Genomic DNA, 12,260 nt, shown 5'->3' on the forward strand with positions numbered 1-12,260 from the left:
TGGTTTGGGGTCAAGGTAAAGGTTTAGGGTAAATATATTTTTTTAAAGGAATATTTTTGCTGGGGTCAACAAACATGGTAAAACAAGCATTTGTGTTTGTTTGTGTGTGTGTATATGAGGGTCATACTGATGTTTAGCGAGTTTGTCCAACTGCCCCATTCAGGGCCAGAACCAGTAATCAGCCCCTCGACACACACTCAGCCCCCCGACACACACTCAGCCCCCCGACACACACTCAGCCCCCTCAACACACACTCAGCGCCCCCCGACACACACTCAGCCCCCCGACACACACTCAGCCCCCTCAACACACACTCAGCGCTCCCCGACACACACTCAGCCCCCTCAACACACATTCAGCCCCCCCCGACACACACTCAGCCCCCCCCGACACACACTCAGCCCCCCGCATGCACACTCAGCCCCCCGCACGCACACTCAGCCCCCCCGACACACACTCAGCGCCCCCCGACATACACTCAGCCCCCCCGCGACCACGGCCCTGTCCAGACGGACTCACAGAACATACAGTACACTCAGAAAACACCTAGAGGTCCACATACTGGAGCCTGTACCCAATCACCACGGGGGAGGTTGAAGGAACCAAGCGCATGGAGAAAAACACATGTTGGAATCCTACCCTCATTACAACCATGGCCGCGTTCCAAACGGCAACATGGTTCCTCTGTAGTGCCCTACTTTCCCTAGAGGATTCTGGTCTCAAGTAGGGAACTACACAGGACAGTTATCCCACTGCACATGACAAATAAGGGCAGACATTTATGGTGGCCATTCAATCACTCTATTTCCATGAGAGAGCCTTTACCTTTGACCTTTCACACAGCAAAGCAGGCAGCCTGATGTGGCCTTGGTAGGCTTTCATCAGCCAAAAACCCGCTGCTCTGTACCACTACGAATGAGGGAGATTCCTAAATCACAGCTTTCAGCTTTGAGATCCTGAGGTAATGGCTAAGGAATGTTAGCCTGACTATTCCACAGTGTTGAAGACACCGACTGTGTTGTGGGGGGAGGACGGGGGGGGGGGGCAGGTCTACTGGACAGCTGGAGATGGAGATCAGATTCGGGAGAGCATCTGTTATATTTGAGGGGAGGCCTGGCCTTGTGAAACCAGGTGTCGGTGTTGATACGTGAAGCGAAACAGAGTGCAATCCTTACGAGATCGAATGATGTCATCCAGAGACACACCCAGGAGAGGTTAGGGTTAAGCAGTGCCTTGCTCAGTGGAACATGGACCGTTTTGACCAAGAGGCCCCCGGCTTCTGTTTAACAGGGTTAAGTGACACCACCTCTGGGACAAACTACAATAAACCAGGCCGTTTAAACAGGGTTTGAGCCCTAGTTCAGGGTCAAGGTGTCTGCCCCAAGACCTCTGTGACCTGACCCGTAGTCTGATGCGGGTGTGGTCTAGCGGAGATCCCTGGGGGCTGACCCGTGACAGCGAGACCTTTACTGACGGGCGGGGCATGTTGTTACATGTCATCATCCTCATTCGCCCAACGTTCTTATCGTCAAGGATGTTTATAGAGAGTGGTGACAATCCACTTCAGAAGGACAGGGAGGAACGACGCTTCCTTATCCTCTCCTCATCACCAACCATCTGAAGGAAGATACCGCCCCAAAAAACTGTTTTGGTCTGACTAAGTGACTAATGAAACAAATACCACATTGTTTTACGGTGTGCCAGAGAGGAAGGTCATGCTGACAATGTCTCCGCATTTACTATGTAGTTTTAGAAACAATATTCAATAATACTACCCAGATTGCTGCTAGTTTACAGTACTATTTTTTTAAACTGCTGCTAGTGTATTGTGTTACGAATATTGTTGCTTTATTTTATTATTATTTATCTGTCTAGCAATGTTTTTGCTTATATACTCTTCTTCTTAACTATCACTACATAGCTGTTGGGTGCCATGTCATAAGAACTTCATTGTGCAGGATGACGCTGCGTTGTTCGCTGCATTTGACAAATAAACCTTGAAACCTTAAAACCAACATACTCAGATAATAATTTATTTCCCTTGGAAATTGATTTTTCAAACTAAAAGAAATATTTAGAAAAGTTGATTTGAATCCAATTTTCTAAAATATCTTTCAGAGTAGTGGGGTCAGAGACTAGTGGAGTCAGAGACTAGTGGAGTCAGAGACTAGTGGAGTCAGAGACTAGTGGAGTCAGAGACTAGTTGAGTCAGAGTTTGTGTGTTGGAGCTCAGGGGCATAAAAACAGGGTTTATAGACCTGCAGGAGACATTGCTGGAGTGTGTGTGTGACTGTGTGTGTGTGTGACTGTGTGTGTGTGTGTGTGTGTGTGAGTGAGTGTGTGAGTGCATGACAGTGTGTGCGTTGGAGCTCAGCAATGGTCTATAACCCCATGGGAGGCACCATCGGCCCATTCAGAATAATGGACATCCTGCCGTGTGTTTCAGAGTGCCGACAAGAGCTGCCACTCAGTAGCTCGTATAAAAGATTATCTGCTGCTTCTAGGTGACCACTAGACCATTAAACCACGACTTTTAAATGACAGAACATTCACTTTATCGCCACTACTTAAAAGGTCAAATATCTTTTAAAAAGAAATTCCGGCAAGAAAAAGAAATAGAATATACAGTGACTATGTACTGAGTACAGAACCATGAAGTCTCTGTGCCAGACGGATTTACTGGGATTCTTTCCTGAGATGCTTCTGAAGTAGGCTTACTGATAGTAGCCCAATTTCAAGTAGCTCTAACCATTCAAAATGCCCTGTTCATTGAAAACCCCAGTGGCGCTCTGGTCCCTACACCTCAGCAAACATAAAACACTTTGGCGCAGCCTGTGAATAACCGCCAACGATTTACATGATTTATGCATTTATAAGTTTTCTACAGTGACGCAATGTTTACCAGATGGGTTTGCTCTTCTCTCTCTCTTTCCTCTCCCTCTCTCCTTTCTCTTTGTCTGTCATTACCTTCCGCTCTACGTTAATGGAGGGGTAAGTTTGTGGCTAACAGCTCTCCCGCCACAACTTCACAATGTTTTGAACAGAGACATGTTGTCTGCCTCACGCACGTTTTCACCACAGCATGTTAAAGTTTTTACCGTGAGCACCTAATTGTAGTTAGTCGTGGGAAACGAAAATCACACGTGAGAAAGAGAAAATAATTCAGTAGGAATAGTTTCATTGGAAAGTGGTGAGACATTGTTTGGTTTAAAGCACCAAAAGTGGCAGTTAAAAGCCTCATGAAAATCTTGCTACACTTTACAACCACTTGGCATTTCGAATTGTTTGACTTTTGTTTATATTGATGGTATTCGCGAACACTGTTGAGGGAGCGTTTCACTGCATGAACTGCATATGTGCTGAATGAACGTCAATGTGATTCACTGTGGTGTGTGTGTGTGGGTGTGTATAAACACAACAAACATGTTCCCTGTTCTGTGTTCAGAGCTCTCCACTCTCTGCGGTACATGTCATCAAATTCAATGATTGTGGATATTTGGTCTCTAACTCCCTAAACGGGGCCTTGGGCATGCAAGACCCTGGGTGAGGACTTCTGGGAACTGACTAACCTTGGGCTCCCTGGGTGAGGACTTCTGGGGCCTGACTAACCTTGGGCTCCCTGGGTGAAGTCTTCTGGGGCCTGACTAATCGTGGGCTCCCTGGGTGAAGTCTTCTGGGGCCTGACTAATCGTGGGCTCCCTGGGTGAAGTCTTCAGGGGCCTGACTAATCGTGGGCTCCCTGGGTGAAGTCTTCTGGGGCCTGACTAATCGTGGGCTCCCTGGGTGAAGTCTTCTGGGGCCTGACTAACCTTGGGCTCCCTGGGTGAAGTCTTCTGGGGCCTGACTAATAGTGGGCTCCCTGGGTGAAGTCTTCTGGGGCCTGACTAATCGTGGGCTCCCTGGGTGAAGTCTTCTGGGGCCTGACTAATCGTGGGCTCCCTGGGTGAAGTCTTCAGGGGCCTGACTAATCGTGGGCTCCCTGGGTGAAGTCTTCAGGGGCCTGACTAATCGTGGGCTCCCTGGGTGAAGTCTTCTGGGGCCTGACTAATAGTGGGCTCCCTGGGTGAAGTCTTCTGGGGCCTGATTAATCGTGGGCTCCCTGGGTGAAGTCTTCAGGGGCCTGACTAATCGTGGGCTCCCTGGGTGAAGTCTTCAGGGGCTTGACTAATCGTGGGCTCCCTGGGTGAAGTCTTCTGGGGCCTGACTAACCTTGGGCTCCCTGGGTGAAGTCTTCTGGGGCCTGACTAATAGTGGGCTCCCTGGGTGAAGTCTTCTGGGGCCTGACTAATCGTGGGCTCCCTGGGTGAAGTCTTCTGGGGCCTGACTAACCTTGTGCTCCCTGGGTGAAGTCTTCTGGGGCCTGACTAACCTTGTGCTCCCTGGGTGAAGTCTTCTGGGGCCTGACTAACCTTGGGCTCCCTGGGTGAAGTCTTCTGGGGCCTGACTAACCTTGGGCTCCCTGGGTGAAGTCTTCTGGGGCCTGACTAACCTTGGGCTCCCTGGGTGAAGTCTTCTGGGGCCTGACTAACCTTGGGCTCTAGTGAACTCCATATATTCACTGACTGCCAGGCTGAGTCACTGACCTGCTCAACAATAATCTCCGGTCACATCTCTAGACTCATGCAGGGCCAGGCAATAGAGATTTAATGGGAATAAGACTTAAGAAAGCAAAAGGCCCAGCTGAAGAATGACTTCCTTTGTGTGAGTCTGTGTGTGTGTGTGTGTGTGTGTGTGACCAGTTGCTAAGTCCTTCTCCACCCCCACTTTCTCTTTCAACATTTCCTCCATCTCCTACTCGACCTTCTCATCCAAGATCTCCTCCAAATCCTTCTCATCCTCCACCTCTTCTTCCATCTGCTCCTCCTTCCCCCCTTCTCCCACTCTTCCACCCTCCTTCCTCTCCCCTACACCTCCTTCCTCTCCCCTCCACCTCCTTCCTTGACCCTGCAGTCATGGGTTTCCATAAGAAGCCAACAGCAGTGTCACCCCATACAAAATAAACACTCTCCTGCTTCTGCTTGACTTTGGCTGTTTTCTATAAAAGGGCCTCTTTGTCTGACAATAGTAGGTCGATCCTCATTGGCTACTGGGAGTTCTCTTGGGAAGGAACCCTGGGGGGGGGGGTTCTTAGGGCGAAGCCATTACATAATCCTAAGTAACCGCCTGGAGCATTACTCTTGACCTGAGTCCTATGGGCCATCATTAGAAGTAGTGCACTAAATCCAGATTAGGGTGTCATTTGTGAAGCAGCCATTTAATCAGACCTAACAGTAACCATTCATTACTAACATGGATAAGTGGGAACAAGAGTTTCGCCAGGCACTCCCACCTGAGAAGATCTCTGAACGGATCCCTAGGTCTCCTGGGTTTCTTGACACACACACCCACACACACACTTGCACGCACGGACACGCACACGCACACACCTCTCTCCCTGGAGGCCTGAGCGAGCGAAGGGCAAGCAGGCTGATTCCCCCAGACCACGGAGGCAGCTCGGTTTACCCCTGCAACCCAACCAGCCCAGCCCATGGTCGGCGGTGGTGGACAGAACGCACGGGCCAGGGGCACAAAGCCCGGCATTCATCCACCGTCCGACCCGTCGTCTGCCGGCAGAACACACCGTGACGTCAGCGGTGCCTTCCAACAGGATGGAGACAGGAAGTACAAAGTGATATTATGGAATGAAAAGGTTGGGCGGTGGTCAATGAATCTTACGCTACGTGAAGGAAAGCAGAAATTGAGCCCCACCCGTCTTGAGTGGCTGTATTGAAGCTCTCTGAGGGATTTGTGCTTCTGAATACAAGACTGTTCTAGGCAGCCAATCACCAACTGAGTTTATTTAAAATATGTTTTTACAGTACAGGACAGTCTAATAAACCATACTGAGAATGGCTGTACAGGTATGTACGTCATACTCTGTATTTATGTACATACATATGGATAAGTTAGCAAGCAACTTGATAGATGTTGTTTAAATCTGTAACAACTCAAGTTGACCACAATGCAGTGTTTTGCTAGCCAGGTTCATTATAATACAGATGCTAGGCAGCAGTATTTATACACAAAGCCAATATCAGCACGTTAAGTAGTTAGCGAGTTGCAAATTACTTAAACAAACTGCAGTATTGATTTAAAATCCTACCTCGCTCAACTCATTTCAACCTGCTAAAGATTGCGTTTTTTCACCTAAAGCCGGTTTAAAGTTATTCCTGTATCATCTACTGGCTAATTAGGAGATCTGGAATGCAGGTTCTTGTTTTAAAAGTGTTAGGAAACGTGTCAGCCCTATAACTGAAGTGCATAGTCACTAGTCACACAGACAGACCTCTCAAACTCAACTCTGGACCTTGAAGGTAGTTCCACTCCGTTCCTCTAATCAGGGATTTAGACTTGGGACACCAGGTGGGTGCAATTAATGATGAGGTAGAACAGAAAACCAGCACTCTCTAGCCCTTTTAAGGTAAGAGTTGAATACCCCTGTCTTGAAAATAAAATGATGGGGATATTATTTTGTTTTACCCACTGATTCCTGGTGAAGGAATGTGAAGGACACACACTCCCTTGACTATGGGATTAAAAAGCTTCTAGCTTTTAAGGCACTAATACATCATCAGTCTATAATATATCATATTGGTGCTGTATAGCACATAGGGTCAGTACAAGAGGAGCCAGGCTGTGAACAAAACTCCAAACCCCTCTGTCCTTCCATCTGTGGGACGACTGATGCCAAAGTTTAATCAGTTATACCATGTAATATCAATATTGAATCAAGTTAATTCAACACAATCGTATTCAGTTGAAATAACATACATTTCTTGTGTACCAAGCATCTTAACTCTGCTCTCTTTCATTTACCTCAGTCACTGTCCAATGGCATACCGGAGATTTAGCCGTAATGTGCCGATCTGAATGTGCTAGATGGTATAATAACCATTGGTGTATTGTTTTATTTGTCCTATTTCACACATGAACAAGTCTCTCATATCTGCGAAAGTACACGTTTGTTATGAGCCCTTGGAGAGTGGGGCGCATTGCCAGGGGTCAGTCATTAATCCTGACTTGATTAGGATTAAGTTTATTTGCTCTCGGGCACATAAGCACACTATTTACCTTGGCTCTGGCATTTGAACCAGTGGGCTTTCAGGTGGCTCAGGACTCTAACAGCTTGGCTACCCGTGGTCCCCTCATGGCTATGCTGAAAAAGCCACCCAACTCGTTTTTGACCGATACAGTCCCAAGCAAATGAGCTGATTCAGCCTCTAGGTCATCATTATTACAGTAGAGAGTTGTTCTCTACAGTCCAGTCATGGGTTAAGGATTACAAATAACCTGAAGAGGGTTTAAGATGGGTCCAAACCACTCTATTTGTGGCCTTGTTTTAACACGGCCCCAATGGGAATAGGGCTCTCTATTCCCATTGGGGCCGTGTTAAATGAAGGGCTCCCTATTCCCATTGGCTCCATGTAAAAAGAAGGGCTGCCTATACCCATTGGGGCCGTTTTAAAAGAAGGGCTGCCTATTCCCATTGGGGCTGTGTTAAAAGAAGGGCTCCCTATTCCCATTGGGGCTGTGTTAAAAGAAGGGCTCCCTATTCCCATTGGCTCCATGTAAAAAGAAGGGCTGCCTATTCCCATTGGGGCTGTGTTAAAAGAAGGGCTCCCTATTCCCATTGGGGCTGTGTTAAAAGAAGGGCTCCCTATTCCCATTGGGGCCGTGTTAAAAGAAGGGCTCCCTATTCCCATTGGGGCTGTGTTAAAAGAAGGGCTCCCTATTCCCATTGGGGCTGTGTTAAAAGAAGGGCTCCCTATTCCTATTGGGGCTGTGTTAAAAGAAGGGCTCCCTATTCCCATTGGGGCTGTATTAAAAGAAGGGCTCCCTATTCCCATTGGGGCTGTGTAAAAAGAAGGGCTGCCTATTCCCATTGGGGCTGTGTAAAAAGAAGGGCTGCCTATTCCCATTGGCTCCATGTTAAAAGAAGGGCTCCCTATTCCTATTGGGGCCGTGTAAAAAGAAGGGCTCCATATAGTTTATAGGGGGCCACTTCAGGTGGGGACGGCGCTGTGTTCTCCACCGCGGGGAGTAGAAGCTGTCACGTTCACCTGATTAAAGGTGTTTATGTTAACTGTAGGAATGCAGCGAGACGGTAACAGGGACATTCTTCCCCAAGCACTTCACTCCACCTCACACAGCTATGAGCCTGAGCCCTGCAATAAAAAACCCATTAAAGACAAGGGCATGAACACCATATACATGTACACACGCACGCACGCGCATCCACATACGCACGCACGCACGCACACACGCACGCACACACGCACGCACACACGCACGCACACACGCACGCACACACGCACGCACACACGCACACTTTTGGGCACGATGAAACCACACAAGGGCCGGTCCAGATTGTTTAATCCCACCTGCTTGAGTTACACACATTTGAAATACTTCATTAGAATTTAAATGTCATTAAATTCAAACACTTCAAAGCCCTTTGCATCCATTTGTCCACAACGCTGCACGCCCTAACCTAAAGCACAGCAGGCATTTCTGAAGGTGCTGCGAAGTGCAAAACAACACCCGAAGTGAATACCATTAAGAGCAAACCCGACAACACCGGATGAGCTGCTCTGTTGTGAAACTGAGGCCAGGCTGGAAATGTCAGGAGAGGGAGCTTCAAAAACGTGTCAGTGAAACACACAACAAACAAACACGTCAGTCAAACACACAACAACTTAGTGTTTGTGGGATCTAGGCAGCTACGGCAAACAGAAATATTTGTCAGTGAAACGACAAAGAAGAATTTGTCTAGTCTATAAGGTAACTGGGATTTGGCATTCAAAACACCTATACCTAATACTACAGAGATTAATCCAACTGAAGCTAGTTGAACTCACTTAGATGAATGAGTTAAAATGTTATGCAACATTCAGTCCACACACAGTGTGCTCAGTTAAAGGCGTAGATTAATTCCATCACAACGTAAAAATGCTTAGGCAGCTAATTTATTTGCAGTGTTAATCCTGTTCCAACACATTTCTAATTGGGAACACACTTCTAAATTTAAAGAGTGAACGCGAACCTGTGAGAGTTAACAGCTAGCGTATTTACACTGCAATGCTGGTTTGACTGAATTAAGCTCAGTTCAGTGCGCCAACAACTCTGAGCGCAGCAGTGCCTCCTCAAACCAGACTGCTGAGCTGTCGAGGGACGTGGACGGTTCAGCTGTGCCGTAATGCTTTGTTATTTAACGTTGTTATGTTGTGTACAACAGGACTATTAGTTGCTTTATTCCAGGGAATGTTAATCTCTTGTTAAGAGCCCCAAGGCCCCGGCAGTGGCTGGTTGGCTGTGTGTGTGTGCATGTATGCGTTTTTGGGTAAAACATGGGTCTGAAATAATCCCACAATATTTGATAAATCTTTTGATAAAACAAGCTGTTTGATAAACGCACAGGCCAAGTCTGGATTCAATCCAGTGTTGTAGCTGTTTATGTCTGGATTAAATCCAGTGTTGTAGCTGTTTAAGTCTGGATTAAATCCAGTGTTGTTGCTGTTTAAGTCTGGATTAAATCCAGTGTTGTAGCTGTTTAAGCCTGGATTCAATCCGGTGTTGTAGCTGTTTAAGCCTGGATTAAATCCAGTGTTGTAGCTGTTTAAGCCTGGATTCAATCCGGTGTTGTAGCTGTTTAAGCCTGGATTCAATCCGGTGTTGTAGCTGTTTTTAAATCTAATGTTTCTGCAGTTGTGGCGTCGGCATCACAGTAAACACTGCAGATCTCTGAAACAACCTTAAAATGTTGAGTTCGCTAGAAGTCACGACAAGACACCACGACAAGACCCCACCACATTGGAATAAGATACCACCACACCGGACTAAGACCCCACCAAACCGGACTAAGATACCACCACACCGGACTAAGACCCCACCACACCGGACTAAGATACCACCACACCGGACTAAGATACCACCACACCGGACTAGGATACCACCACATCGGACTAAGATACCAACAAACTGGACTAAGATACCACCACACCGGACTAAGATACCACCACACCGGACTAGGATACCACCACATCGGACTAAGATACCAACAAACTGGACTAAGATACCACCAAACTGGACTAAGATACCACCACACACATGTTTTACAGAAAAATGTATTAAAGAACATAACATCTCGTTCAACAATAAAGAGAAAAGAGGATATCACATTCCATGTCATAAAATGTAACCCTCTGTTTGGGGGGCCCCCCCAAAGAGACTGTTTTCCTGCATATGATCTGGTGTGTGGACATGCCCCATATCATGTCATCTGGGGTCAAGCAACCCTGGGTGAACCAGAAGAGCAGAAGGAGTTCCTCACAGATTTCCCGAGAGCTGCTTGCATCCCTGGAGTCCACCGACCGACATGTGGTCTAGTTCAGATCCGTTAGTGGACCCCAGTGTCACGCCCGTACAGAAAATACATGCTTTGGATATACGGCATATTAAAACTGCCCAGACTGGCCCATATGTTCTACAGACCAGGGAGCAAAGGTCAAATAGGGGGTGCATTAATTCGACCGGTTTTACAAGTGTGTAACCTGAACAAGTGTTTCAATATATTATGTGTTTTACTGCGTATGCCACTCCTCCAGAGACACCAGGGGAGAGTGAGATACAGCCGAGGGAACGGAGTTACCGATGATGACCCCGGAAGCAATTAGGGCAACGTGTCTTGCTCAAGGGCAGGTCAACACATTTTCCTCTGGGATTTGAATTAGAGCAACCTTTTGATTGTCATCCCAGTGGCATAACCACTATGCAGCCAGTGGACACAGACCGTAGTGCAGTATGAAGAGAATAGGTTGCCATTTGGGATTCAAATTATACCCATTCCTGGCTTGCTATTGGCTGGAACCTGTCCTAACTGCCTCCCTATTGGTGGGAACATATCCTTAGTCCCTCTCTACTGGCTGAAACATTTCCTTAATACCTCCTTATTGGCTGGAAAATGTCCTTACTCTCTTCCTACTGGCTGGAAAATGTCCTTACTCCCTCCCTATTGGCTGTGGCATGTGTTTACTTCCTGTCCTTTGGTTAAACCAGAACTACAAATCTTGCTTCTGCACTTCATCAAAAATGCAGATAAGCAGCTGCTTCTGAACAAGCTACATATGGCAGTGATTCCTGCTTCTTGATCCTAATCTTGTTCTGCATATTGAGTTGGATCCATCGAAACCAGTGGGTTTCAGGAGCCATTCAATTATATTATTTTTCTTTTTGGTCTGCTCCTGCTTCCTCTCTGTTCTCTCTTGTTTTCCTGTTACTCCAGCTCTCGTTCTTAGCCATGTGGGGCATCTGGGCGCATTCGTGCAGTGGTTGCCGTTCTAATGTTCTCTTTGCTACCAGTCTGATCACTGTCAGATCTGTGCACCAGTTCTCATTACGAAAAGTCAGGACAAAGTTGTGTACCGGTTCTCATTGGAAAGTAATTAGAAGTAGTTAGCAGGGTTGTTTATTACACCTAACTCACGGCCCTGTGCAAAACGCTCCATAGCAGTAACCATCTGCAGTCGAGCATTTCACTGTCAGATCTGTGGGAGTCACTGAATGACACTGAAATGCTTCATCCTAAAGCTGGTTTGAGTGCAAACTGGTGCTGTTATTCCGGTTACCTCTGACCGCTAACTCATGCTGTGTTTTGCAGACCACCCACGACTAGTGTTTGGACTTTTTTGCTTGACACTAATTGGGCCTCTGAGTCAATCAGAAAACTGTAGAAGAAACCGCTAGAAACTGCTAGTAAAACAATGTGGGGGGACTTTTTTCTTGCTTGTGCACCAAACACATCTTCTACAACAGCCAGTTTGAATGTGATGAACACTAATCAGGTCTGAGAGAGGTGAAAATACCTTTTAGGGAAATCTCTTTGAAGTTTGTGTTGTGAGTGAGGTTTTTATAAGAGAGTCTATTATATGAATAAGATTAAAATAATAATGAAATGACTCATGAAACCCCATTTGAAATATACTTTTATTTACCCCTCAATTCACCTGTTTCCCCCAGGAAGCATAGGCGCCCCATTTCAGGGGCACGCCCCCTAGTTTGGGAATCCTTGACCTACACAGTGAATATTACTGAATACTGAATACTCAGTAGTACTGAGCCAAAGTGGTGTACTGCTATACAGAACAGGGGGAGACATTCAGGACACAGAATTGGCTGAGCGTTCTGTAAGTCTGCCGGGACGTGTCATTTAAGAGAGCAAACT

The sequence above is a fragment of the Esox lucius genome, chromosome 18 (assembly GCF_011004845.1).
Source record: "Esox lucius isolate fEsoLuc1 chromosome 18, fEsoLuc1.pri, whole genome shotgun sequence".
In the NCBI taxonomy this organism is placed as follows: Eukaryota; Metazoa; Chordata; class Actinopteri; order Esociformes; family Esocidae; genus Esox; species Esox lucius.